Source organism: Gymnogyps californianus, chromosome 12, assembly GCF_018139145.2.
Source record: "Gymnogyps californianus isolate 813 chromosome 12, ASM1813914v2, whole genome shotgun sequence".
Taxonomy (NCBI): Eukaryota; Metazoa; Chordata; class Aves; order Accipitriformes; family Cathartidae; genus Gymnogyps; species Gymnogyps californianus.
The window spans coordinates 952692-978847 of record NC_059482.1 but is presented as its reverse complement, the minus strand read 5'-3'; the positions used below and the strand labels follow the sequence as shown (position 1 = coordinate 978847).

The window sequence follows — 26156 nt, the reverse complement described above, 5'->3', positions numbered from 1 at the left end:
CTGTATGCCAGGCAACTCCTTTATGAATGTAATTAAATATATAGTTTTAATAGCTTCAGGGGGAATTAAGTTCTGAATTGTTATATAAAGAATGTTTATAAATATATATAGGTAGATTTTATATATAGCTGAAAGCAGAAGGCTATACAATAATTTATTTTAAAAATTCTTCTGTAGTCAGTATGAGTGATTTCAAATGGGATCTGAGAATCTCCAAGCTGAAGCTCTCATCTTCTAAGGAATTTCAGTTACCTGGAATAAAATGTTGCCGTAGAAATTATTGACGTAATAGTCCCCTTGGGAACCCCATAGCAGTCAAAGTGAAATCCAACAATAAATCCAGGGGCCACCTGGATAACTACCATTAAAGGCTTTTTTCAGTGGAAAAAACTCTTTAAAAGCTTAATTCTTCCTAAATGTAAAGTTCAGTGATTGTGTTTCTATATAGCTTTCATAGTTAGGTGGTTTACTTTGCTTTGTTTAAACAACTTTTCAAAGCGTCTTTGACAGCGAAAACAATACCGTGTTTTCCCGTGATGCCACCACTAACTTACCCCTACTTAGCCAAGCCCTTCGGAGCCGAGGCGACGCAGGTTTTTGAGCACAGCTAACCTCGGCAGCACGAATAACTCAGATTAGTTTGCGATGACTATTGGAACCAAACGGCACGAGAACAGATCAAGAACTGTGCTTTGCATTTTTTAAATCGTTACAAATCAAACCTCGCTCGTGTGCCAATCCCGCCCAGCGCCCTTGGCACAGAGACCCCCTCCCCGTCGGCGTCCCTCCCCGGCAAGGGCATCTGCGTCTCGGCCTCTGCCGAAACCCGGGGCAGGTCGGTCGCCGCGACTGCGGCCGAGCCTTGCTCCTCACGCAGAAATTCCGTGGAAGGCAATTGACTTTTGAGCAGAAATGGGAGGTAGAACGTGCCTGAAAAAATTGAAAAGAGCAGAACTGATAGACTTAACAGCTGGTAGGCTTTGGCACCGGGGGGCTGGTAAAAGGCTTGGCCACTTAGAACCGTTATTTTGCTCGCTTGCTGCTGTAAATCAGGATTAATTTCATTGAACTCAGATGTAGTGAAATGGGATAAACAAGATAAGAGCTGGACCCCAAAGTGTGGCATTTCTGGAGAGATTGTTTAACGACACCGGTAGCTAACAGAGAAGGAGCCAGATGGACCTTGATGGAAGGTCCTCGCCGGCCGCCGGCTCCGCTCCGGTGAGGACGGGCACCGAGTGCCACCGGGCTCCTGGGCTCCTGCGAACTTCTGGGTTTGTGTGTTTGAAATGCTGTTGCAGAATTACAAAGCAGAGGGTTACGAAAAAGCAATGGGAAGCCCTGCTTTAACCCAAAGACCATTGACCTGGTCGTTAGGGATTATTTATGTATGCTTTTTTCCATTAAAAAAAAAAAACCTTCTGTGACCATCACGGTCCCTAATGTATACAAGTAGACCGGCAAAACAGCTCAGCTTAGAAAGGCTGATGTGGAAGTATCAGAGAATTTCCATGTCCCTGTGACAAACTGAACAGTTTCCAGAGTGTTCCCCTGCTCCGCAGCTCATCCGTTACGGGAATGAGATGTGAAAATAGTTTCTTGTTTCTTTGAGATATCAGCAGACCCCACAAGCAGTGTTACTTTAAAAATGCTGGAGGTAGTTCATATAGATTTATTCGGAATGAGTGAGTATGTGTGGTCCGGCTCAATTACAGAACCCCCCTGTATTTTAAGGGGTGCGTGTGTGGTGAAACAAAGGTACGAGAATTGCATCCCATGGCGTGGTACCAGGGCTGAGGTGTCAGAAAGGCAGCGGTGGGTCAGTCAAGGTTTGCATTTTTATTTGCTTCAAGCATATATGAAAACAATTTGAAAGCATTATTTGATGCGTGCAGTTAGTTTATGCGATTACATGTTTCTAAGCATGTTTTTATTCTTTCCTTATTATCTCCCACTTTTCCTCTGACCTTCCGTTCTATCTCGGGTTAAGTCACCGTGTCAGCTCTTTGGGGCAGGATGACTTTCTGTTTGCTTGAGCAGTGCCCAGACCTCACCAGCGCTTTGCATTTTAACGCGTACATGCAGATGTACATACGTATATATATGTATACATAAAAATAACAGATTGCGGTGACTCCGGTTTCTCCGGAATTCTACGTTGCATTTTGTACTGTATCAAAAAGGCACCATCTGGCTTCCAATATAAAATATTAAGGAAGAAACAATAATCCCATATACCAGTGGAAATTTTATCACAATTTAATTCTTTATCAACATTTTTAAAAGGAAAAAGAGGGCAAGAATAAAGTGTGTTATTCTTAATCGTCTTTTGTTATTAGTTAACATTAGCTATCTACTATCATCTCCACCTCTGTGTCCAGTAAAAAGGATACTGTAGACCACATTAAAAAAAAAAGGCACTTTTGATTTTTACTGAAATATATAGAAAAATAGATTCAATTTCAGTGTGTATTTACATATGGCCATTTTACAGATTTCCTGGTGTGGTGGTTGGAAGACAAACCTCTTTGCTAGTATTCAGGATTTCACTGAATTTACCCCATTCAAAGTTATACATAATATAGATTTTTAAGTAGTTTTACAGGGGTGCAGTACTTACTTCATTTTTTCTATAGGCTTCGATTTTAAACAGTCTATTTTTCATGTATAATGAAAGTATCCTTTATAGTTATAGTTTTAAACGGTCCAAAACAGTTATTTATACTGTTTTTTATCTTGAAATGAGGTTTGTTATATCTTTTGGTTTTGGTTTATTTACCTTATCGTTCCCTTATCACCCAGAGCCCTTTTTGCAATTGCATTTATTTTAAAATGGCAATTTTTTACTTTTAGTATAATTCTGTTGTTTAGACAAGAGTTTTTTCATGCAAGTATATAAAGAACTTGTTTTGATGTTCTCCCCAAAGCAGTTTAATGCAGTAATACATGCAATCAAATGTAGGAGCCATCACTGATATTAGGGGAGATGTTTTGTCTACAGAGACCCGGGATGAAAATGTATCCTGATAGCAATCCTATTTGCATTGGAAACACAGGACTCTCATTAAAATCCTGACTCCAGTGAACTTACCTATAGGGACAGAAATGCATCCTCAGTATTGCCTGACCTTAAAGCCTTTGGCTTTTGCCACCCCGGTAGTGCGGCCGTCACAGCACAGCGGGGCTCATCCAGGACAGTGAAGATTCCCAAATTTTCTGTTCCCGTGTTCGGGATGGGAACAAGCAGGCATCGTCTGCGTTCCCTATAATGAGCAGTGAAAGTTTGGCATTGTGGATCTAAGTTGAAACTATTTCAGAAACATTTTTTATTTATAGGCCTTCACTTTTGTGTAAGTGTGTGTGTGTTTTTGAGGCAAAAGCAGGTTCACTGCACGAGAAACGTGATCGTTGAGTATGGGGTGTGCTGGGTCTGGCAGGGGCCACATTCCAACTCGGGGATAACGCACAGAATACTGTGTTTCTGTTCCATCTCCGGCTTGCTGCCTTCCGCCTCCCCCTGCCATGCACAGCAAAGCTGCTTGCAGCTGCTTGACCCGCTTTTACCTGCTGGGCTGTGCTGGTAACAAGGGACCATCAGCGCTGCAGACATGGATGGAGCAGCCCGGGGAGCCCACCTCCAGCCCGGGGAACCCACCTCCAGCCTGGGGAGCCCACCTCCAGCCCGGGGAACCCACCTCCAGCCAAGAGAACCCACCTCCAGCCCAACGTAGCCCACCTCCAGCCCAGCCTAGCCCACCTCCAGCCCAGCCTAGCCCACCTCTAGCCCAACCTGGCTCACCTCCAGCCCAGCCAAGCCCAGCCTACCTCCAGCCCAGCCTAGCCCACCTCCAGCCCTGTGAGCCCACTGTGGGGAGGTCCTCACATGCCCTCTCTTGCCTGCACCCCTCTCCTCCTGCACTGGCTGTAGTGGCTCTGCCCTGACCCCGGCCTCGGTGGACGTCTGGCTGGAGGAGGTGGGGAGGCGGCAAGTGGGAAAGCTGAGGTCGGCTGAGGCCGTGGATGCCGGTGGTGGTGTTCCTGGTGCAGAAAAATGGGGTAGGCTTGGCTCTTAGCCTGGGGGGTGGCACTCAGCTGCTCGTCCCATGTACCCGCGGCCTTATGGCCTGGCAAAGCCAGGGACGGGCCGAGCCCGGGTGAGTCGCTGATGCTGGATTTGGGAGAGGTTGCTTCCCCATCTGTAAAAGAGTGATAGATGTTTTTTCCCCCCCTGGTTATTCTTTGTCTCGTCTGCTGTGCTCAGGAGGTGCCGTGGCTCCCACGCGAGTGTGCGGGGCCCAGCGCGGCCGGGGCTGGCGTGGGCCCGGGCTGCCCTGTGCGGCTGGAGCGCCAGCGGTACCGGCCGCGGTAAGCGGCACCGAAGGGATGGAGGAGCGGGTTTCAACGGGCCGCGGGTCGGTGCCCGTGGAAGCTCCTCCCGCAGCCCTCGGGGCACCTCGGGGTGGCAGGGGAGACCCCGGGAGGCCAGCCCGGCCCGGGGGATGCCCCGGGGGGGGGGGGGGGTGTCCCTCGTTCGGGTGCAGGACCTGCGCTCTGCCCCGGGGGAGGCGGTGCATCCCCGGCCCCCGGCCGCCGGCGCGGTGCTTCCCCGGGCGCCCGTCCCTTGCTCCGGCAGCGGCCGGGGGGCGGGCGGGCAGGCTGCGGCGGGGAAGGCGGGAGGAAGATGCTGGGGAGCGGCACAGGATGAGCGGTGAGAGGAGCTGCTGTTTCAGGGGCATTTTTTTTTTTCTTTTTTTCTTTTTTTCCCCTTTTTGTTCGGTGCCGAATGCGGGGTTGGGCATTCTCCCCGTTAATTTTCCAGCCTTCTGCAAGGCGAGCCGCTGTGCAGCGCGGTGCGAGCCTTCCTCCCCCGGCAGATGGCAATGTCGCCTGCCGGAGCGCGGCGCGGGCTGCGCGCCCGTCCCCCCCCCCTCCTCCTCCGCCGCCGCCGCCTCCTCCTCCTCCTCCTCATTAAATACCAACTGGTTGTTATAAATAAGAATCCTGCGTCTGCCTTCTAACTCGCGGTTCTGGAAGGGCCCGATCTCTTTTAATGTTTTCCTTTCCATATCTCTTCCCAACTGTATTGTGATTCAGCTTAAATAAACATATATGGAAATGTGTCGAACTTCCAAAACGTAAGGGCTACCTTTTGTTTTGTTTAAGTGCGCTTCCATTCGTCACTTCTCACATTTCCACCTAGGGAGCACGTTCAAAATTCAAATTATCTTGGAGATTTTTGCATTCAAAAGCTGTTTTTCGTAACAATATCCCTAAAACCTCACGTGCACTTATATTAAGATAATCTTCCTCAAGCGTTGTTAGGAAACAAACTAAATTCCTACCAGAAAGATAGAGGTGGTTGCCAAATAATTTTAACATAATATTAATTTTAAACGTGTATAGCTGTACAAATTTTTCTTGAAGATGCGAGATCAGAAAAGAGAAAGGCAGATTTTTTTGTGTGTGGTGTACTGGGTTTCTGTTGGGGGGCGGTGGATATTCCAGCATTTATATTTCTGCCTCAAATATTTGTGTTTGTTTTTCATGGGCTTTGTTAATACCTAAGGGAACCATTAATGCAGCCGAAATAACATGAGATCTGATGTTCTCATGGTATTTTAGTATTTCAATTCCTCGATGGAAATACCATGAGAACACCAGATCTCGCGTTATTTTGGCCTCATAAATAGCTCCCTTGGGAATTTTTAAAAAGCCCATAAAATACATAAACACAAATATGGACATATTCAGGTTCCTGCAGAACTTGCATGCGCAGCCTTCTTTCTATTGAAGACATCAGTCAGCAGCTTTCCTTACCTTCCAGCTGATTTGTCTTTGTCACTGAATGAAACTACTCTTTCTCTCTCAAAACTGATGGTAGAAAACTGGACCTGTGTAGGTAATTGTGATTATGGGGAGGAAAATTCTGGATTACTCATACAGGCAGAATATTTTTCCTAATCTGCTTTTTTCTAATATGACTGGGGTTTTTTAATAAACATATTATTAATATTTTTTAATTTTTGTTTTAACTATCATTTTCATTGTCTATTTGGTTGTATCTAGTTAATTATCTAATCAAGCAAATGGTTTCTTTGGCTCTTAGCTAAAACAAGATAACATCCCAGCGTCGGGATTAAGTTTTCATCTATATCAACTGGCTTAAAAATACCGAACTTGATTCCTTTTGAATTAACTGAGTCTTATTTTATTTTTTTTTCAATATCACCTATCACCATAGTAACCACTAGCTGTCAGTTCAGTTTCTGACATTTTTCTCATTTGGTAAGATTTCAGAATTGCCATCCTCCCTGCCAACATGTCATGAACAAGAAAAAAAAAAATTGCATGAAAAATCTAATGGGTGTCTGGTCTGATTGTCCTCACTCGTGGCAGGAAAGACAAAAACTGATGAATTGTGAAATGTATTCAGAGGGATTCAAGAAAAGCAAGTGTCTCGGACCCCCTCCTCACCCACACCTCCTCGTTTTCATCTTGTTATGCTTGATGCACCATACATGCTTGCCCTGACACTTGGGTTTGTAGAAATTTAAGATTAACAGTTTTTACATTCACCTCGCTGATCCCTGTTTTTTAAAGTCATCATTAAAAATAAAGTTAGCAGAGCTTGTATTTAGCACTATTTCCCACTCATTGATGAGATTTTAGCACCTTCGAGTTTGCAACAAAACACTTCCGATGCCTGAAGTCAACAGACAATTCTGTACGTTTCCACATTTCTGTTCTCTACTTCTATATTTTATGTACATTAGAAAGAAACCATTAAGCAGGCCAGTCAGTACTAAAGAGAAAAGCAAATTCTGGGTAACTCACTGGGCTGGTGTTATATTCATGTTGGAAAAGGACAGTAAACAGCAAAATTGTGCTTTCTTTTTTTATTTCTCCCGATGGGTTTAGCTGAAGAAAAAAATGTAAATTTAAGAAAAAATGGGATTGCGTTCAGCAAGCGATGCGTGCGCCTCCTGAATGGAAAAATATCAGCAAGAAACCTGATTGCCAGTGCTGCAAAAAGGACAGCAAAAAGGGAAAGTACTCGTTTACTTCTGGTAAAGCAAACAAAACTGCAGCAAGAACGTATGGCTTTATAACATGCTTTTTGGCAGGGATTTTCTATACAGTACACACACACACACACACGTGTAATCGGCATGTCGTGTTTCCATAGGTATAAAACAAATATACCCATCTGTCTCTGTGCGTGCACAAAGAGACAGTACCCTAGATGTGTTTTCAGAGGTTTTGTTTTGGGCTATATCCATCTATTTTTTTTTCCCCGGACTGTCTATGAATTCAGGCTCAGCAGCAGGAACTCATTTCAGAAACATAAAACTGATTTGATAAGCAGCTGCAGCGCTCGGGTCCCCTTTGCTGACGGGTGGACAACCCCACCGCTGCCAGGGCTCGCTCAGGACCGTTGGTGGTTCAGATTTCACATACTGGGGCTACGGCCTTTCAAAAACCATGCAAACCCAAATGAAAATAATTGAAACAATACTAGGACATTATAACCGTTTGGGAACATTTGGGGGAATTTTTATTTGTAAGTATATACGCTCAGTACTCCTGCATCTATGTGTAATAGGAATAGAGAGGCAGAGGATGTAGCTCTTTCCAGGAAAAATACGTATTCACATTGTAAGATCCAGGGCTGCGTATTTGTAAATGTTTTTCGCTCTGAAACTGTAGATTAAGCTTTTCAAACTACGTGGTTTGGATTTTTAAAATGTGGCTAAGAAACGGTGTCACAGCAGCGTGCTGCGGGGGAGCAGGCTGCACCTCCTGCGCTGCTGAGGGGAGATGGAGGGAGGGATGCGCCTCTCGGTGAAAGCACACACGTGTGGTTATGGGGGTGCAGGGGGTACCTGCATAAAATGGGTTTCTTAGTCTAGGTGGTTTTTTAAATTAGGCATTTCAGATATAGGTAATGTTTAAATGTTTTCTCGATTTCGGAATGAAAAAACATAATCTTTAGAAATAACTTGAAAATGGTAAGGTTTTACTGCCTGTTTCAGACATGTATTTTGCAAGCTGTATTTTTTAAATAGTTATATAAATGTAGCTCATGAAATAAATACGCTGGGAAAGTGTAACTCTTTTAATGATAAATAATATTGTTGTATATAATATTTGAAAATAAATGGTGTAAACAAAATGCACCTTAATGTCTTTACAGTTTATAAGATTTATAACAATAATCAGCAAACCACTGTAACATTGTTTGCACCTTGTGTGCCCTAAAGCCATTGGATCACTCAGTTAATTGTATAAATTCCATGCACTATGGAAAATCATGATGTATCATTTATATTCAGCTATGTCAGGTATATAAATATTAAAATATATTGGCCAAAAATGGCTGATTACCCCTCAAACATTTCATGATAAATCTTATCTTTTTATGGTGGTGGTAGTGTTGAGAGTGGGGATGGGGGGGGGATGGACTAAATATTTCATGTTATTTGGAAATATTCTTTAAACAACCTAGATATATTATTAATGTTTTACAACTGCTTCAAAAATCCTGAAGCTCGGTTCAGGTTTATAGGATAAAGTGGTTCAGTACCTGAAGAAAAAGTGATTTTTATACGGAAAACACACAAATGATAGGGATTATGCTGGTTATTCAGCCTGTAGTATGTACAGTTCATAGAGACTTCATGCTGACGCCCCTGTATAAAATAAAGGTGATGTTCCCTAATGCATGCCATCGATAGCACCTTGGTGCACTAATACTGAAAATATTAATGTGTATTTAAGCAGGGGTTTATTATTCACCTATAGTCTTACTTAGTAAATGTACTGCTATCCCCAGCCAGAGTGTATTTTTATATAGGTACAGATGCAGTGTTTATGGCACGGTCTTTTGACTAAAAATATTTAAAAAAAATTAGATGTGCACATATTTCTATATGTTTCCCACACGGCACCCAACCTAGAGACATGACTGTGGAAGGAATCTATATGGCAACGTGAAGAAAATATTGTTATGCATATTTATTGATACTAATGCATGTGTTTTAATGAATAAATAAATACAGAGTTGGACTGTGTCGCAAATGTGTTTGGCAACTAGCCGTATCCAGTGCGGAGGGAGGAAATGTCAGAACAGGGTCTTGTAAATACATGGGGCTGGAAAGAATAAAATAAAAATGATGACTAGCACTGACAAGCAGACTTGGGGTGTATGATATACTTTGTTCATTTGATTCTTAGAACTCAGTCGGGGTTAAATTGGAATCCAGACATCAAAGAATTCTTCCACCAGACCCAAATTTTGCCCGTATAATTTTTTTCTTACAGTTGTCATAATTTTAGCTAATTTCACAGTGCAAAATTTTTTGCTGTTTGAAGTATTTTCCTAAATATACATATAATATAGCAGTGGGATATATTCTTTATATATAATATGTTTCCCTGATATTTGCAGATAGGCAGCTATAAGCCCACAGTACCCTCTGTGGATGTGAGAAACCTTTAGGTTTGATGGTGTCTGTCTGTATGCACCCTCGTACGTGCCGTATAGGAGCATAATCCTTAAATTCTAAGGGAGGGGAAGGCTAAAGGCTTTAAATAGCAACGCCCTTCTTTCTTTTTTTTTTTTTTTTTGCCCCCGACTGTTGTGTCTGAAAATGCTTGAAGCATGTGGTGCTGCATATTTGGTGGGTTTGCAGATTTCTGCACGATTTTTATCTGAAGGTCAGGGCTGTGGAAATACATCAGGTTGCGATTTGGGATGTTTGCCATTTGCCATTTAGCCTCGCTCCTTCTTATCAGATCGCTGTGGAACACGGGCCTAATAAAACAGGGAGCTGTTACGAAAAGAAGAAATAAATATTGTCCTAGTTTTATGGAGTCTCTTTACTATTACACAGCAGGCGATTTTAAATGTATTTATTTAAGTTCGCCTTTTAGCTTTGGAATTGTTGAACTAGGTAGAATAAATTAATGGTGGCTATTTATAATTTCACCGGCTATTTGCATACGTTAATTTTTTTAAATGAAAAAATTATTTCCTTTTCCACATTGGGGGAAAAAAGAAAGGAAAAAGTTGTAGGAAGGCAGTGCCAGAAAGGAGGAACGGGTAATGGAGTTTTCCTCTGCATCCTACATCAGTTTGGAAACAAAACGTCTTGTTTGTGATAGTTTTCTTCTGCCTGCGCTTACTGCCGGGATTTTGGGCGCCCGGCGGCCGTTCTCCACCGAGCACGTTTCCCTCCGTTCCCGGCAGGACGGGTAATTTGGCTGCAGCGCCCGGTGCCAAGCGCAGAGGAATTCAGTGAGATGTGGTTAACGTGTCCCTGCCCGGGACCGGGTGGGCAGAGCAGATGGCCGGGCAGCCTTCTTCGCTGGCTTTAATTTTTATGCTCTGTCAAGACTGAAATTATTAACGCCGGCGACCCGATCCTAGTTTGTAAGTGCAGCATCAGGCCTGTATATGTGTATCCAAGAAGAGGGCAGGTTTCTGCCCACCGGGTCTGGGAATGAGCATCCCTCCCGGTCCTCCCTGGGGCGGCTGGAGCAGAGGAGCCCCCGGCAGACCAGCCGCCCGGGGCCGCGCGTTTGTCCCCCGGCCCTGGGTTTTCAAGGGGTTCCCCGCAGACTTGACCCACCTGACTTTATGTCGCTGGATTTACTTGCAAATGGTGTTTAAACCCAACATGTTTCAAAACACCCTCCGCCTGGAGTATCCTGGGCGGGGGTGCTCGGTCCCAGGGATGGGGGATGCATCCCACCCGGGATGAGGGATGCATCCCAGCAGGGATGCTCCTGCATCGGCAGCACCGTTTGGTCCAGCTCAGGGCGCAGGGTCTGGCCGGAGGTGCTGGGTGCCAGCAGCGTCGTGCTCCCCGGCCGGGCGCCCGCCTCTTTGGGGAAACCATTTTCCCGGTGTCCGTGCAGGGATAGTTCAGGTAGTTTTGAAAGTGTTTGTCGCTCCCAGGCAGTTATTAACGGTTCCATTTGCACAAAGCCGTCCCAGCTGTGGTCTCGGCACAAACCGCTTTGCTTATGATTGCCTCATGGCGAAAGCCCGTCCGACACAAGGAGTTTATTTTTCCCGTGAATTGGCGGGGGGGTGGCTGGGGGGGAGGGAGAGGATTGAAAGGCCACCGCAATCCTTATGAAAACATCATTTTGTTATTTTAATATTTTTTAGAGGAAAGCATTTTACTCCTGTGTTGATACCTTTTTGTATTTTATTATTTTGTTGCTAATTTACTTAACCATTAGCAAATTAAGGTGGATTACTGCTTGGATGCATTAAAAGCACCAAGGAGTTGCGGTCCTTGTGGCTATTTCGGGCAATGTCATAAGCACACTCTTTTTTTTATTGTCCTCCCAGGGAGCAGAATTTGAACTTAATATTCCATGAAATAAGCCATTGTAATCACGTTGGGTTAATAGAAGAAGTAAAATTGCCTCTCCTCTCACAAGACATTAGAGCAAGGCTGCATTATTAAAGTTTTCTTGCGGACAGGCGGTTTAAAATATATCCTCAGTGGCTGACGCAAGTCTTTTCAGTGGGGATGACAGCTTTTCAGATCTTAATAGGCTGTTCATTTCTGGCCTACGAGTTTTCAGCATTTCTTCTTTTCAAGCCAGGCTGTGACATGATGGCTAAAAACTGACATAAAGAAGTGCCATGTACTGTGAAAACCTTTATTCACTAAGTGGCTCCATGTAAATTGGTGTCAATAAGCAAACAATTAGAACTTTAAAAAAATTGTTGGTTTAAATCCCTTTTCTCTTTAATCATTTGACCTAAAAATCTCTCCTTTATTTTTCCCTTCTTTGGAAGTGGTGCATATAAAACAGTGACAAAGTGTTTAGCAAGTTAAAGTGGATCAGAGCTTTGTTATAAATCAGTAAACGATATTTAGCCAAGGTGAGTTTGTCATAGGGTTTTTTCCCTTCAGAATGAAATTTGCAGTGAACTAAATTCCAGGTAAATGATAATGGAGAAAGAAGGGGCTGTTTTTCCTGCCCTTTTCTCCTTTCCACCCCCCCTCCCTCAAATTGCCTCATCCACGGTTTTGGAGACGCAGCCTCCAAGCAGCAATAATAGCCTGCTGATTCTGTGAGCTTGGCTAATTTCAAGAAATTTGGTATTGTTGTTCATGCTTTCGGGAGATTGTTTACTTGAATTATTTGCAGAAAAGACTTTTTTCTGTGTCATTAGATGAAGAAACAGAGTAACGCTTAATGCTTTTCCCACTATTGCTTTGCACAGAAAAAAGATTTTCAGCAGAGCTTTTTGTCTCTCTGTTTTAATTTATGATTTCTCCTTTTCTTTTTATAACTCGACTCCTTTCCTCTTTCATTCCTCTTTATGCATCTTGCCTTCATCCGAACAAGGTGGTGAGCAGCCCGCTCTGATGGCTCCGCGGGCTGGCTGCAGGCAGTGCTTTGTTGGCGGCGGCTCCCCGAGCCCCGCCGTGGCCGTCGCTCGGTGCCCACCGGGCCGGGGGACACTTCGGAGCCTCCTGCATCTCCAGCCTGCTCCTGCACTCGCTTTTTCTGCGTTCCCTGGGGATGTAACCTCCCGCGCCACGTTTCACACCGTACATACGTACATAGGCTTGTATTTCAGGTGCAACGGTGGCCATTTAAAAACAAATAGTCACCATAGCAGGTGAAGTGGCTTCACCTCATGTTTTGCAATATGTCCACAGGATTTTAGGCATTCCCCGACCTAATGGGGAATAAAGGTAAACTGCAGGAATAGGGAAAACTGTTGCCATTCCCTCTGAGGCGGAATAGGCGAGCGTGCAAGGGGACGGCGTGCTGGTGCACTGCGTCTTGGCGTGCAGCCGGTGCGGAGCTCGCAGAGGGTGCGGGGGGATGGCGGCCCTGGCCGGGAGGGACTGGGCACGGCCCCTGCGGCTGCGGGGAGCGTGTCCCTGCCCGAAAGCCTGGAAAGGCAGGGCCTGGCTGGAGGCGTGGGGGCACCCGAGCGAGCGGTGGCTCCAACCCAGAGCCCTTCTGCCTCCCGGGGTCCCTCTGCACAGCGGGACGGGCTGGGGCAGCGAGCCCGGGCGACTCGTCTTCCCTCCCCTTCCATGCTTCCGCATCTTCGTCTCCTGCGCCCGGGTCTGCTCCGAAGCTGCTTACCCCATCTACAAAGGATTTGTCTTCTGAAACTTGTTGCAATTAGTTTTAGCTTAACGTGGAAATGCCACTGAGTAAGAATGAGTCAATGTACCTTGGTACAAAAAATAGCAGAGTTAAAGTACTAAGGCTGTGCAATATATTTAGTATAATGAGCCTGGCATGACATGTTATTTTACCTGAGTGTTTTTTTCATGATCCTGTTTTAAAATAATCTTTTCAAATGCCAAAAAGCACTACCTAAATACAGTTACAAAAAATGCTAAATGCACCTCGTCAAAGGGTACCACTTCAAATGACAAGAAAAACGATGCAGCGGCAGTTTGAAAGAGGAAGACTGCAGCTGCAGTGTTTGCAGGGTATTTACTTCCGGTGCCTTCGAAACTATGTTTACTTTTTAGCAGTAAGGACAACAATTATTATTGGTAATAATACTACTTCCTGTTACGGGTCAGTATGTTGGTGTAATTTTAAAATGAAAGATCGTGTTCATAATTTATATAAGGTACGAATTTTATCTCAAGAAAATTGTATGTAGGGGATTGCAAAAATCATGGGAAAGGATAAAATGTGGGTTCCAAAGACAGATCATACGGGCGATAGGAAACAGATTGATAATTCTGATGATAGTGATATCTAGCACTTCTCTAGCATCTGTCCGCTGAGGATCCCACAGAATTCTCACCCATTCCATGGCTAATCCTCCCGTACCTTTAGGATTCAGACTATTTTCCCCCTCGTGTAAGTGGGGCGCTGAGGCAAAGTGATTTGCGCAGCGCGGCACGGGGACTCGTGGATGGGGACGATGACAGCCTTGCATGAAGCTAATGGTGAGGAAGTATGGCGAGGACCCGCAGGTTGTGCTGATGGAGGAGTCTGAATTAACGCTCCTAACTTAATAATCAACTGGTCTAAGTCCACTTCAGGTCACCTGTGTGTTTGAAAAAGCTTTTTTGTGCCTTCGCACTTTGGTTTCTTACTTGTAGCACGGGGGAAGCCACCGTTCCTCGCCCCGCCTTGGGCAGGAGCTGCCACCAGCCGCCTCGTGCAGAGGGTCCCAAGGAACGCCGTCTGCGGGGCAGGCAGCTGGGGGAGATGCCCCCTGCTCCCCAGGAGCCAGGCCAAACCTCCCGTTGTTTTCCACAGCCATTATTTCACTGGTAACGTCGATCTATGATGAACGTATTGGTGATCTTCTATTTGTTTCCTAATTAAAGTATATATTGGTGGCTCCAGAAGTAATTTCTCAAAGACCAGGGCAGATGTGAATATTTGGAGGTGCTTGTGCACTGCAGTCAGGGAGAAACGAGGAAAAGCTGCAGGTCCCGGAAAGGAATTTTTACAAAGGAAAAGAAAATGGCTGATTATTGCCTTTCATTTAAAAAAATTCTGTGACAAAATTACATCACAATTTTATAAACTTTGAAAGTGTGTGAATGAGGGGAAATGTGGCAGCTGGCTCTGACAGCCTGGAAGTGCGAACCAGGTTGTTTTATTTTATATCACTTGCAATGATCACCGTGAAAACTATATTCAAAGGCTATTTAATTCCAGGCTTTCATTCAGGTCTGCCTGGGAGACAATAGAGGCTGAACATCAAATAGGCTCCGGTTCTCTTCAGAATCTGTATTTTTTTCTTTTAAACAAAGCTATAAGTGAGATCCACCTATAAAGACTCTAATGGGCCCATGAGAACGGTTGCATTAGACGTGAGATCTTGTACGCTTCGTCTGATCCTGCAGTGCTAGAAACGTAGTGCAGGCTCAACTCATTTTCTTTGCAGATAATGAATTTTAGAACTAGGCTTAACATTTTTTCTCAAAGTTTGCAGTAAAAGGACTAGAACAATATAAATACAATTAAAATAAATCAAAAGTATAATGACAGCTTTCGCATTTATGTGAACTAAAGCGGCAAACATTTTTTAAAATTTCCAGAAATAATTTAAATTTATTTAGGCATAACAGGACTGGTTAGGACATATTGCTTACACTGAAAACATAATTAAAAAAATTATATCGATGATTTCTGACAATTTTCTATAATTTGATAATTACACAACATTTGGCAATTTAAAAAATTATTGCTGTTGTTCCTTTTAAAGCAATGGACAAGAAGCCATCAATATTGTCCTCAAAGGCTGGCTATCCTGACTCCAGATTCGTGTGTGTATATCTTGCAATATTTTTCAGTAATCAAGGCAATGTCTTTAAAGAAAAGTGAAAAGTTATGTGACCTTGACTGTCAGACTCAATTTAGACTCTGCCGCAACACTTCGCTTTTTATTTTTTAAATTAGCTGTTGCCATCTTTTACAATTTGTTTATAGGCAGAAAGAGCCACACAAAATATAAAGTATGAATGAGAACTTTATAGTTGTTGCTTTATCCACAAATATAGTCATTTTTAATAACCTTACAGCTTTTTTTTTTCGGTTTTCCTTTAATCTCTCTTCTTAGGTAATGCCTTGATTCATTCTAATGAGTTTTCTTTTCAAAGAATCAGTTCCTTTTTTGAAAAATTTTGGCCCTGTGTTCCCCCCTCTGTTTCCTTTTCTCTCATTCTGGATTTTTGTGAAGTGCCTCATTAAAAGATGCGTGAGGTAATAGTCACTCTTAGGCTACACTTATTAAACCGTTTTGTTTCCCAGCTGGTTTTCTGCATGTTCCAAGTAGTCAGGAAAAAAGATTGGGAGTCTGCCGGAGAGGGGGAACCCAAGGTGGCTTGTCCGTTACCCCAGTCCAGCCGGTGACGCAGTGTTGCAGAGGCGTTGGGTTGACACGACCCCTCTCTCCAGTGCGCCATTCCAGGTTAAGTTTTTCTTCCCTGGGCATTTGCACAGGTATTGGTGTTGCCTCTTTCCTTCCTGTAACTTTGCTGCCAATAGCCGTTCGATTTTCCCGTTCTTTATGGCTGAAAGTAGGTCATCTGCATTGCCAGAGACACCGATAAGCCCATCTTCTAACTGATTTTTATTTTTCATAAGATAAATTTTGAAAGCATATGTAAAGTAGGACTGAAAATAGTATTCCAAATGTCAGCAGCCCTGTAGCATCTCAGCTGAACTGCTCTGTTTCACTGTTTGGAACAGATATAGTCATTCTACTCAATGAAAACCAAGTAAAAGCAAACATGAATTGGAGCAAAACTATAAAATATTTTGTAGTGCATTGCCTGGCACACAGGACGGCTGCTTGCTGCTTTTGAAGATGGAATATAAAAGGGAAAGCTTGAGACTTTTATTCATGTAAAATACAAGGACTGTTTTGATCTAAATATAATTTAAAAATTAAGGAAGAGGAAATCATATGGCAAAACACAAACATCTGACCGCATTGTACTTCCCTGTCTAATTTTGAACATGAGAATTTGCTCAGTATTGTAAAATCAGATCCTGATTGAAGGGAGGGCGATGGTGTGGGCAACACCCCACAGAGCTGCTGCATAGCTAATGAGATGGACAGATATAATTTTGTCCTTTTCTCTTTACTTTCACAGCTTTGCATGCATTTTCAAACAAATTGTTACATTAGAATACTTGCTGGTAAGTATTTTAGGCTCTATAGAGTCAATTGTGTTGTTCCATATGACTCTTCCGCTACCAAAAATTATAATTAGCTCATTCGAATTGGTTTTATTTTTGTACTTCTAATAAGAACAAAACCGTTATAGTCTACTTGAGTAAAAATAGCAAATTAACACATATCATAATACATCTTTAAAAGCTTTAACCTAGTCTTTTGGTGTGAGAGACAATGGACTACTAATTATTTTATGATGGTATAGCAGCACCACACAGTTTGCTAACTTGCTCTGCAATACTGTTTGGAGACAGCATTATTTTCTTTTGAAAAAGGAGCTTTTTTAAATGCAAAATTTGTGGCCGGGCCTGAAGAGGAGCCCGTTGTTTTCATTGGACCATCTGAAATACCGCATCTGGAATAAAAAACGACGGTGAAACGTGTATCACCAGAATATCTTATTTCTGTTGAAGACTTCTAGTGTCTTTGGTGTGGCGTTTGCCTTTTTCCTTCTATTTTTCCCTAACTTTCAATCGTATAATCCTAATACTGCAGGTATGCCTTGGACTTGCATCAGTTCGGCCAGTACGGCATGAAAGAGCACGCAGCGGTTTGTAATGCAAGGGGACAGACACCGTTGGGCTACCTTGTCCTCTTCTGAGCATATTCTATCCCTGCATTATTGTATCAAACATCAGTTTTAATACAATACCACAGGAAACTAAGGGCCCTATTCAGAGATTACATGCACCCCATGGAAGGGTGCTTTTCATGTATTGGAAGCCTGATTTAAAAAAACAGCCCTACGTGACTCTTCCATATACTGTAACTTGCACAAAACGGGGAGTTCTTGAGGTTTCCTGTATTAGTCCCTGCTCCTTTGACATGCCTGGCACAAGCCCGACAGGATCTCATTGTGGCATTTTTATTAAGAAAGAGGATGCTGATTCTTTTTTCTCTGTCAGCTGCTGAAATAAGAAGGTTTTAAGAACAAAGGAAAAACTTGTGCCAAGGAGAGACACAAGAGGATTATCATTCCCTAAAGAAGGGGGACGTCCCGCACACCAAAAGACTTGCTGTCCTAATGAGCCGATGGATTTTTCCAAGGCTGGTAAATATATTTAGGGAGAAGTACATTTGGGTGCCATCTCTACTCATTTATTCTTCAAACTGTAATGCTGCACATTTTGGGTTTCACTGTATTGCATTTTAAAACTAATGATGCATTCATTCTCAGAGCAAATCTTATTTCTAAGCCCTAATTTAATAGAATTAAACTCTAAGCTGAATTGGTTTTATGAGATAAAACTCTGAAGTTGATAACTGCATTTAGGAATAGTTCAGGTATTGAGTTTCTAATTTGCTTCCTGAGCATGGAAATCCCTCAGATAGTCAATATTGACGACCTGTAATTGGTAAGAGAGGGTCTTGCTGAGTTTTCTCCCCTGTGCTGGAGCGATACTCTGTGCACGGCAGCGGTGCTGCGGCTGCCGGGCTGAACCCTGCCCGGCCGAGCATGGCTCCATCAGCCCCAGGTCCGGCGCAGGCTGGAGCCGGTGCCTGCTCCTGACCCCTTCACCACCAGCACGTGCTGGGCCATTAATAATTCCTTTGCCTCCAAGGAAAAAGCTAATCTCAGCTTTGCCTGGGGTTCAGCTCGGACGCAGAGCCGTCGCTTCGTGCTGCCCGCTCCACGTGCGGCCATTTGGTAAATGTGTTTTTATGGTGACCGTGTCTCGCGCGGGTTGGGAAGGAGAAGCTTTAAAACGAACAGGAGCTGCCTAAGACAAAGTGCTGAGCTTATAGCGGGTACAGATTTTTCCTGGGAAGCAAAGGGTTTAAGCGAGGAGCAGCTTTTCTGAACAAACACACGCCGAGCGACGGTGCCATAATTCCGGGATATTAAGCCAATTCGAGCATTATCACTTTCCAGCCCGGAACCCTGTGGTTTTCAATGTGCTGCCTGTAAATCAACCAGTGCAAATCCCGAGGATGGCCATGGCCAGTTGCAAGGCAGCGCAGCCAAACTCCCGTTGCCTGAAACGGCAGTGGTTATTTTGGGGCTTGTGCTGCCGTTTTCCCCAAGAAGAATGAAGCCTTTTCACGAGCGGATAGGGCATTACGTAAGAGATGTAGGACTTCAGCACTACCAGGTACAATACGATCTAACTTTGCTATTCAAATGTAAACGAGGCTTTAATTCTGCTCCTTGGAAGCCCATGGGTGCTCTTACCAGAGACGCCAGCTGGATAGGGGACTTGTTGCTATTTCTGCATTTCCAGATTTTGCTCTTTGGGTTTCAGAAGGTCTTGATTTAGCTGTTTTACTACAAGAATTGCTTAGGTTTTGAGGGCTCAGTTCCACTAAGCTTGAAGAATAGATTCCTAAAACACCTGGATTTAGCAAATTTACCAGTGTTTATTTGCAAATAGGTACCACTGCGAATACAGCATAACCTTCTCCCAGGGAAATAACCAAATACTTAGTTTGGAGCTACCTAAAGCTTTGGTGAGTGAGGGTGTGTGCACACTGACATCTCCGTGAGTTTCAATTTAATAGAGTTTGTTATTCTGAGAGGACGACGTTGGTCTCAAACCCTTCTGTTTGAGAGACCCACTCTCCAGCATTTTGCGATGGAAAGTATCACGGTGTGATAACGCAGCCAGGAGAAAAATCTCTCTATCAGTGGGAATGCAGCCCCCGAAAAGCACTCGGGGAACCCTCAGGATAAGAGATGTTGCATTCATGCCCTCTGTCTGAATGGTTATTTCTATTTCCATGCACGTTACAGGCTGTTGGTTACTGTTTGGTACAGTTCCATTTAATCTGGTATTGTTACTCTTCATCTTTTTTCCTGCATGGGAAGCTGAGAAGTTTTTTTTAACCCATAGTAGAAGCTGATGCTGACTGCTGCACAGGAAAGAAGGTGCATGTCCTTTGCAGACTGAGTTTCACTACTAATGGGTGGTGTTTATTTGATTTTGTTTTCATTTATCTTACATAATTTCACTTTCCCACCTGAAGAAATCATACCTAGTATTCTCCTGAAAAGTTTGTGCCTGTCTCCATATACGTGTCTCCTGGGGCAATTTTATTATACTTCATTAGCTTTCTGAGGTGTGAATGGTGGGTGGTTCTGCATAGAAATCGGTTATCGAGCCTGTCAAATTCCAAAAATAAATAGAAGCAAAGAGTCGTGCTATTTAAAAAAAGAAGGTGGGGAGAGAAAACAACCCAGTTTTTATTGTAGTTGCTTAATGAAAAAGTTTGGTTTTTACCCTAATATCTAATGATTTAAAGCATCAGGAAGAGATTTGCCAGATAGTTTGTCTCCCTCATTAGGTTAATGAGATTTTTATTGTAGTTTTTTCAAACCTGCTCCTGTTGCTCCACGTGTCTTCCCTGCACTTACAACCTGCTGTATGATGTTAAACTAAGGAAAATACAGAGCAGTTGATGTTGCCACGTTTTGTCAGGTCTGTAACCTTGCAGGGTGCGATGATGTAAGATCAGTTCCTGGGCTCTGGTGCTCGGTGGTGGGCCGGTGACGATAACGATGCTCCGTGCCCGCCGGACAGCTCGGAGGGCTCCAGGGGCTGATTCTTATTCCTGTGTCACTGATTTCGGCCAGAAACCTGGGGTCAGATGTGTTGGTGGCCCTGATCAGTGTTAGCAGGCCAGAGGGACTGTAAAATGTGTCCTTGTTACGTCGCCAGGGTCTTTTATATAAAATGTTCCACGGATTGAGGTCTACCTTCAGTCATTCTGTGAAATGACTGATTTTGGTAACTCCATAAAACGTATGGAAACCATAGGGCAACGTTACCTGAAGTGCCTATAGATGGCTATTGGACACTCTTGACTAAGAGAGACATACACAGAGAGATGCAGGTATACATGGATACATACCACTGCAAGCCATCTCGTGTTTCATTCCAGACTGTGTAATGTCACAGGGTGATGTCACAGGACCCGTAATTACCTTGGCACTAGAGGCATGGGTGGTGTGGACCGCTGTGTTCGGTAACACCCGCCCGTCGTGCTGGGCAGGTCTGGGGGGGATGGCTCTGGGCGGTGCCTGCCCCACGGCAGTCCGGGAAGGGCGATGGCGCCCGTCCCCGGTGCCGGGCTCTGCGTGCCGCGGCAGACTGGAGCCACGCCAGGACGGGGAGGCTGCCCTGGGAGGGGGAAGAACAGCCATCCTTGGTTCTCCGACCAAAGTTTTGTCCTGCGGCATTTACATCTGCGCGCCGGTTACCCGCTGCAGGCTCTGCTTTCGCCTTCTCGTTGGCCGTGATTCAACCGAGCACCCGTAATGCAAGGTTTCGCTGTGGTTCTTAGCAGCGATACAAGTTGTTTCAAGAAACGCCTGGAAATTCTAGTCATTTTGTGAAATAACTGGTTTCATAATATGACTGTAACACGTACACTGAGCTGGCAGTCGGGTGACAGAATAACATTGGTTGCTCTTTTCTCCCGCAGCCGAGGCAGCTTCTCTTCTGCATTGTCACAGATTAAAGTTTCTTTCTCCCTACAAATGTTATAAAGTCTGCTGTTTAGCTATAAACAGTTGCAAATGATAAACAAATCAATATTTGTTAATGTTATGATGCACTCGCATCTATCAGATACGCATGGAATGATTTATAGAGTACAGCATTTCAGGGCTGACCCTTGCAGGTCTCAGAAAGCACTTAAAAAATAAATTTACCCTGGCCTCTCTCACCCCATTTCAAAAAGGGTGACAAAGATGAAGTAATTTATAAGTCACACTTTTATTAATGCTTTTAACTTTCATATACTTGGCTTTCTTGCCCTCTGAGCAGCTAAGTGCAGCTCTTGGTCGAATGGTAACCTTCGGTGCTTTGAGGGGGGTTTTGTACAAATGATCAACTCATAAATAGGTGCTGTGCTCCGCATTATCCTGCCATAAATTCACAGGACCTTTCAAGTACATCAAGAAAGAGCAACTTGAACTAGGCGTTTTGCGCTTGAGTTTACAGACTAATGCAGTACTAATGAGCAGCTGGGCAAAGGGTTTCCAGAGCATGTCTAATGCTTTATGTTGTGATACTGTGCTTACTCCCGGCTGGAAGAGCCCCGCCAGGCAGGAGGGAGGTGGCCGTGGCAGTCAATTTGAGTGACTTCCCCTCCACATCTCATGCACGGCTTTTGTTGCTAGCTTACCGTAAAGGCGTGGGGAGTATAGGGAACATTAACTAGATTAGAGTGTGTGAACTAATTATCACCCCTCTGATTATAGGTATTGTTGAAAAAAATTCATGTAAAAGAGAACAATATACAGATAAACCTCAAAATACTTTTCACAGTGAGTCCTTGTTGCTCATTGTAGCCCTCACGACAACGCTGCTAGGATGCCCAGTCAGCATTTGCGTGACTGCTTACCAACATCTCCAGAACCTTTTCCATACAATAACCACATGTTTGGGGAAGAGTTGTGTGGTGATGCTCGTCTGAATAAAAAAATGCACGTACAAAACAGCCTCTGCACCCCTGAGCAGATAACATTAACATAAATGAATTGTTCAAATTCAGCTCTTCACAATTAATAGCAAATATAACCAAACCCGGGAGCACGCTTGCCTGTAAGGGAGAGCTCGCCCCATGAAAGCGGTGAGATCTGCTTACACACGTGCGTTCTGTCTTCTCGGTGAGCCCTTGAATGTGAGGCAATGGGCACAACCTGAAATCCAGGAAATTCTGCTTAAACACAAGAAAAATCTTTTTCCACTGTGAGGGCGGTCAGACACGGGCACAGGTTGCCCAGAGAGATTGGAGATTTTCAGCTGGACATGGTCCTGGACCCTCTGCTCTAGGTGACCCTGCTTGAGCAGGGGGGTTGGACTGGATGATCTCCAGACATGCCTTCCAGCCTCAGTTCTGTGATTCTGTAATCGATCCTTTGCAGCAAGTTTTCTGTGGGTTGAGTTATTCCAAGGAGAAAATCTAGCTATTTCCAACTGGAAGCGTCATTAGGACTTGTACAGACTTGAGGAGGAAGAATGCTTTATTCAGCTGCAGCTAAGTGACGCAGCGAGCAGCCCACTCTCTGCTAGATCTTCTGAGAGCTGAGGGTTGGCCATTGCTGTAAGATGTCTAATGATGAACGATGAGGAAAGAGAAAAGCGGTAAAGACAAGAATAGCTAGCTATTTTTCAGGAAGTAAAGAAGACTCATGCTTTAAGTTTCTCTGGTGCACTTCTGATGTTTGAGCCTGATGCATAAAGGAACTCATTTTGGATTTTGCACTTCTGGGATGTAGGGATTCCTCTAGTCTTATTGCTGCTTCTTCTAGGAGGTCTTTCATAGCAAAGGCCTGCTTCAGAGGTGAGGACGGTAACCTAGACCTAGCTGCTCTTCGTGCCTGCTGGCTGGCGATACAAGCATCAGCTGTTGGAGCACAACTCGTTGGTGGGATCTGCATTACCAAACACTACACAGGAGTAAGGCATCAGGCAATTTATGTGAGATGTCTTATGGGTAGGAGGGAGTGTATATATGTAAGGGTAGAGCAGCTGAGGCTGCTTAGTATGAATGGCACTGGAATGGTGGAGAGAAGGAGCTGCTCTAATCGGAGTAAGGTATGTTTGGGTTTCCAGCTATGGTTACCTGGTTAAGCTTCTCTGCAGTTGTAGGAATCAAAGGATAACTTTAATTCCATGTGTCTTTAATGAAATGACCTTGTGCAATGTAAGTAATTTCAGCAGTAACGGCTTTGCTGAAGTTTTCTGTTCTTAGCCGGACTGCCTCTGGGACCCGTGGTCTGTAGGGCTGGAGGTGTTGCTTTACAAGCAGTCAGTGTCTTCAGGAAGCTTTGGTAGATTTGTGTGGTGGAGCTGATGGCGGCTGTGACTTGAGATTTCTTGAGCCTTGTACTGGTGAAAGAGCATATATTGGCAAATACTGACGCGAAGTCCCCCTAAAACTGTTTTGTCTCCTCCTCCCCACCGTGCAAGTAGGAAGTTTATTTTTTTTCCGAGCATTGTTTTCACTGTTGCTCTCAGAAATGAACCTTGGATGCTCAGATATCACTCACACCTGGTGGCTATGAAAACCTGCCTTGAACCAACTTCTAACTCAGGCAGCTCCTGCCTGGGTGACCAACAGAGTATTATGGTTTTGGATATATGATGTAATGAAAACACACTTTATTTTTACTTGAAAGGAACTTGTCTTTGCACATAAGACTTTCATTATTAGTACAGTGAAAGCTATGTTGGGTTTTTGACTTGATTGCAGAGAAACTATTGCTTCAGAAGGCTAGAGTTTTTTAAAAGAAAATCTCACATGAAAAGCTGCATGAACTTTAACTAATTTAAAAAAAATGTACATAGAACCTTGTGTAATAAAATATTTGAAGCCTAGGCAAAGCAGCATGGGTAGAAACTATTTGAATGCATTTATTACTTTTTTTCTGAATCGGATCCATCTGTCAATTACCTTAGAAGAAGTGGGGAGGAAAAAAAAGCTTTTATTTCAGTATAAATATGTAATGCAGTGCATGGGAAAAGCAAATTCCCTGTATTCAAACCAGATGCCTAGTCTGAACATGGGCACTGTCTAGTCTGTTATTAATGAATATTGTTAAGTCTGAGATCAATTTGGAGTCGCCTCTGACTGCAGTATCTGGTGGCCAGGACGAACTGCTTGAGGTAACCGAAGGGTTGTGGCAGACAGCAGGTGTGGGGGTTTGTTGGTTTTTTGCACATAAGTGGCTTTTCGCAATCGCCGTTTCTCATGTGCTACATTTTTAAAAATGTAGTCAAAGTAGAGAGATGAATTTGCTTGGGATTTTGTGATTTCCCGAGACTTCATGCAATTATAACACTTGATTTTTCTTCTCTGAGTAGTTAATGACAGCAACAGGGGTATAACAGGCTGGTGGGAAACTATTTTGTCTTCCTAATGAGAAGATGACAGAGAAGAAATCAATGAGCTAGAACCCAGAAGTTTCTTGATCCTCCTGTCCTGCTTTTCCTCCTCCACCCACTGGAGTCACTGTGTTTTTCTCAGCGGGGGTTTGATTTACACCAGTGTGTCATTTACATCTTTGCTGCATGTGGTTGTACAAGGTCTGTGCTCTGCAAACATTGTCATAGTTGGTGGAAGAACCCACGTCTCTGTCCCACTGAGGTTCACGGGAGATTTGTGCGGCTCCGGGATCTCTCGGGCTCCTGCCCTGCCACGGAGCACAGAGCTGATGCTGGGGCAGGTCCAAGAAGCGTTGAAGATGCTGCCTGCTCTGATGTGTGGCACATCAGTCGGGCGGCTTCAGGCTACTGATTACATGGAGGCACTTGAACGTGAGTGGCAATCTGCAGGTGACCATCTGAAGGAGCTTTTCCAGCTTTTTCTTGTGTTAGTCTCATACCAAATAAACCCCAACCAGCACTGAAATGAAGCAATGACCCTTAAATGTAAATTTCTCCCAGTTTATCTGTTCCAGTCAATGTGTATCAGTATGTTACAATACAAGCCTTTGTATTTTAAAGCTGCCTGTTCTAGGAGATCTCAGTCAGTGTAATTCTGCTGTTAATAATTTAAATGATGAAGTAGACTCAGTGAGAACAATAACCGTGAAACAGATGGAACTGTGTGCAGTGTAGGGCATAAATCCGTGAAAACTCAAGGCTCTGCTGTTGAGCATCCGAGTGGATTAGCAGCTACGGGAGAGAGCCTGCTGCGGGTGGAGGCACACGCTGCCACCAGGCAGGCCGAGGAGCTCCGCAATGCAAACCTTTGATCTCTCCTCTTCATTTGGGAGGGAAAAAAACCCTGACAAAACCAGCAACAAAGTAAACTCAGTAACACTAGAAATGAAGCTGAAAACTTTTCCTCTCTGCGTTGTGCTTTCAGTTCTGTTTTGAATCTGCTGTTTTGAGAAAATTCTCGCTTCCTCAAAGATGCTCTTTTTGTATTCACCCATAGGTCCCTCTTTATTCTGTTCTGTATTCAGTGTAGCTGTGGGGCGCAGGGATGGGGCAAGTCTTTCAGCTCACGTGAACTGACACACTAAAGTCAAATTGGTACAATCCCCAGTTTCTAAATTAGAAAAGTTTGACTGAAGTCTGGGCAGAGCCAGGAACTCCTGAACTCAGTTCTCACAACTACGTGTATTTCCCTGCATACTCTATAAAACATCCTTAATCTTTCCACGTGCCCCAGCTGGCCTCTCCTAATAACCCTGACCAGCTTCATATATGTTTGATGAAGAGGGAAAAAGGATTGGTACTTATTTAGTGCAACACCAAGATGTTGAGGCCGGAATTAAGAGGCACCAGGCAGCAAAAAACCAGATCCTTTAATTGCCTCTGTATGAGTGTTAGGAGGTGAATCACAGACCAGGAGAATTGTGAATTCTCATTAATGGGCATAACTGGTGTGGTATTATGGAAATGTGGTGGGAACGCTGGTGCGATGGAACGGGAATGGGTTATTCCTCCTTGGGGAAGGACTGAGTGGACAAGGAGACTTGGTCAGAGATGAT

At 44.1% G+C, this 26156-nt stretch overlaps 1 long non-coding RNA gene across 2 annotated transcripts in view; it reads left to right on the top strand.

Annotated features, from left to right (window-relative positions):
* The first annotated feature begins 23204 nt into the window (after positions 1-23204).
* LOC127021133 (uncharacterized) overlaps positions 23205-26156 on the top strand; it is a 122108-nt gene continuing 119156 nt past the window's right edge. For both annotated transcript variants that reach the window (XR_007767171.1, XR_007767170.1), the window contains exon 1: positions 23205-23250. This is a non-coding gene — a long non-coding RNA (uncharacterized LOC127021133). The remainder of the gene's footprint in view (positions 23251-26156) is intronic.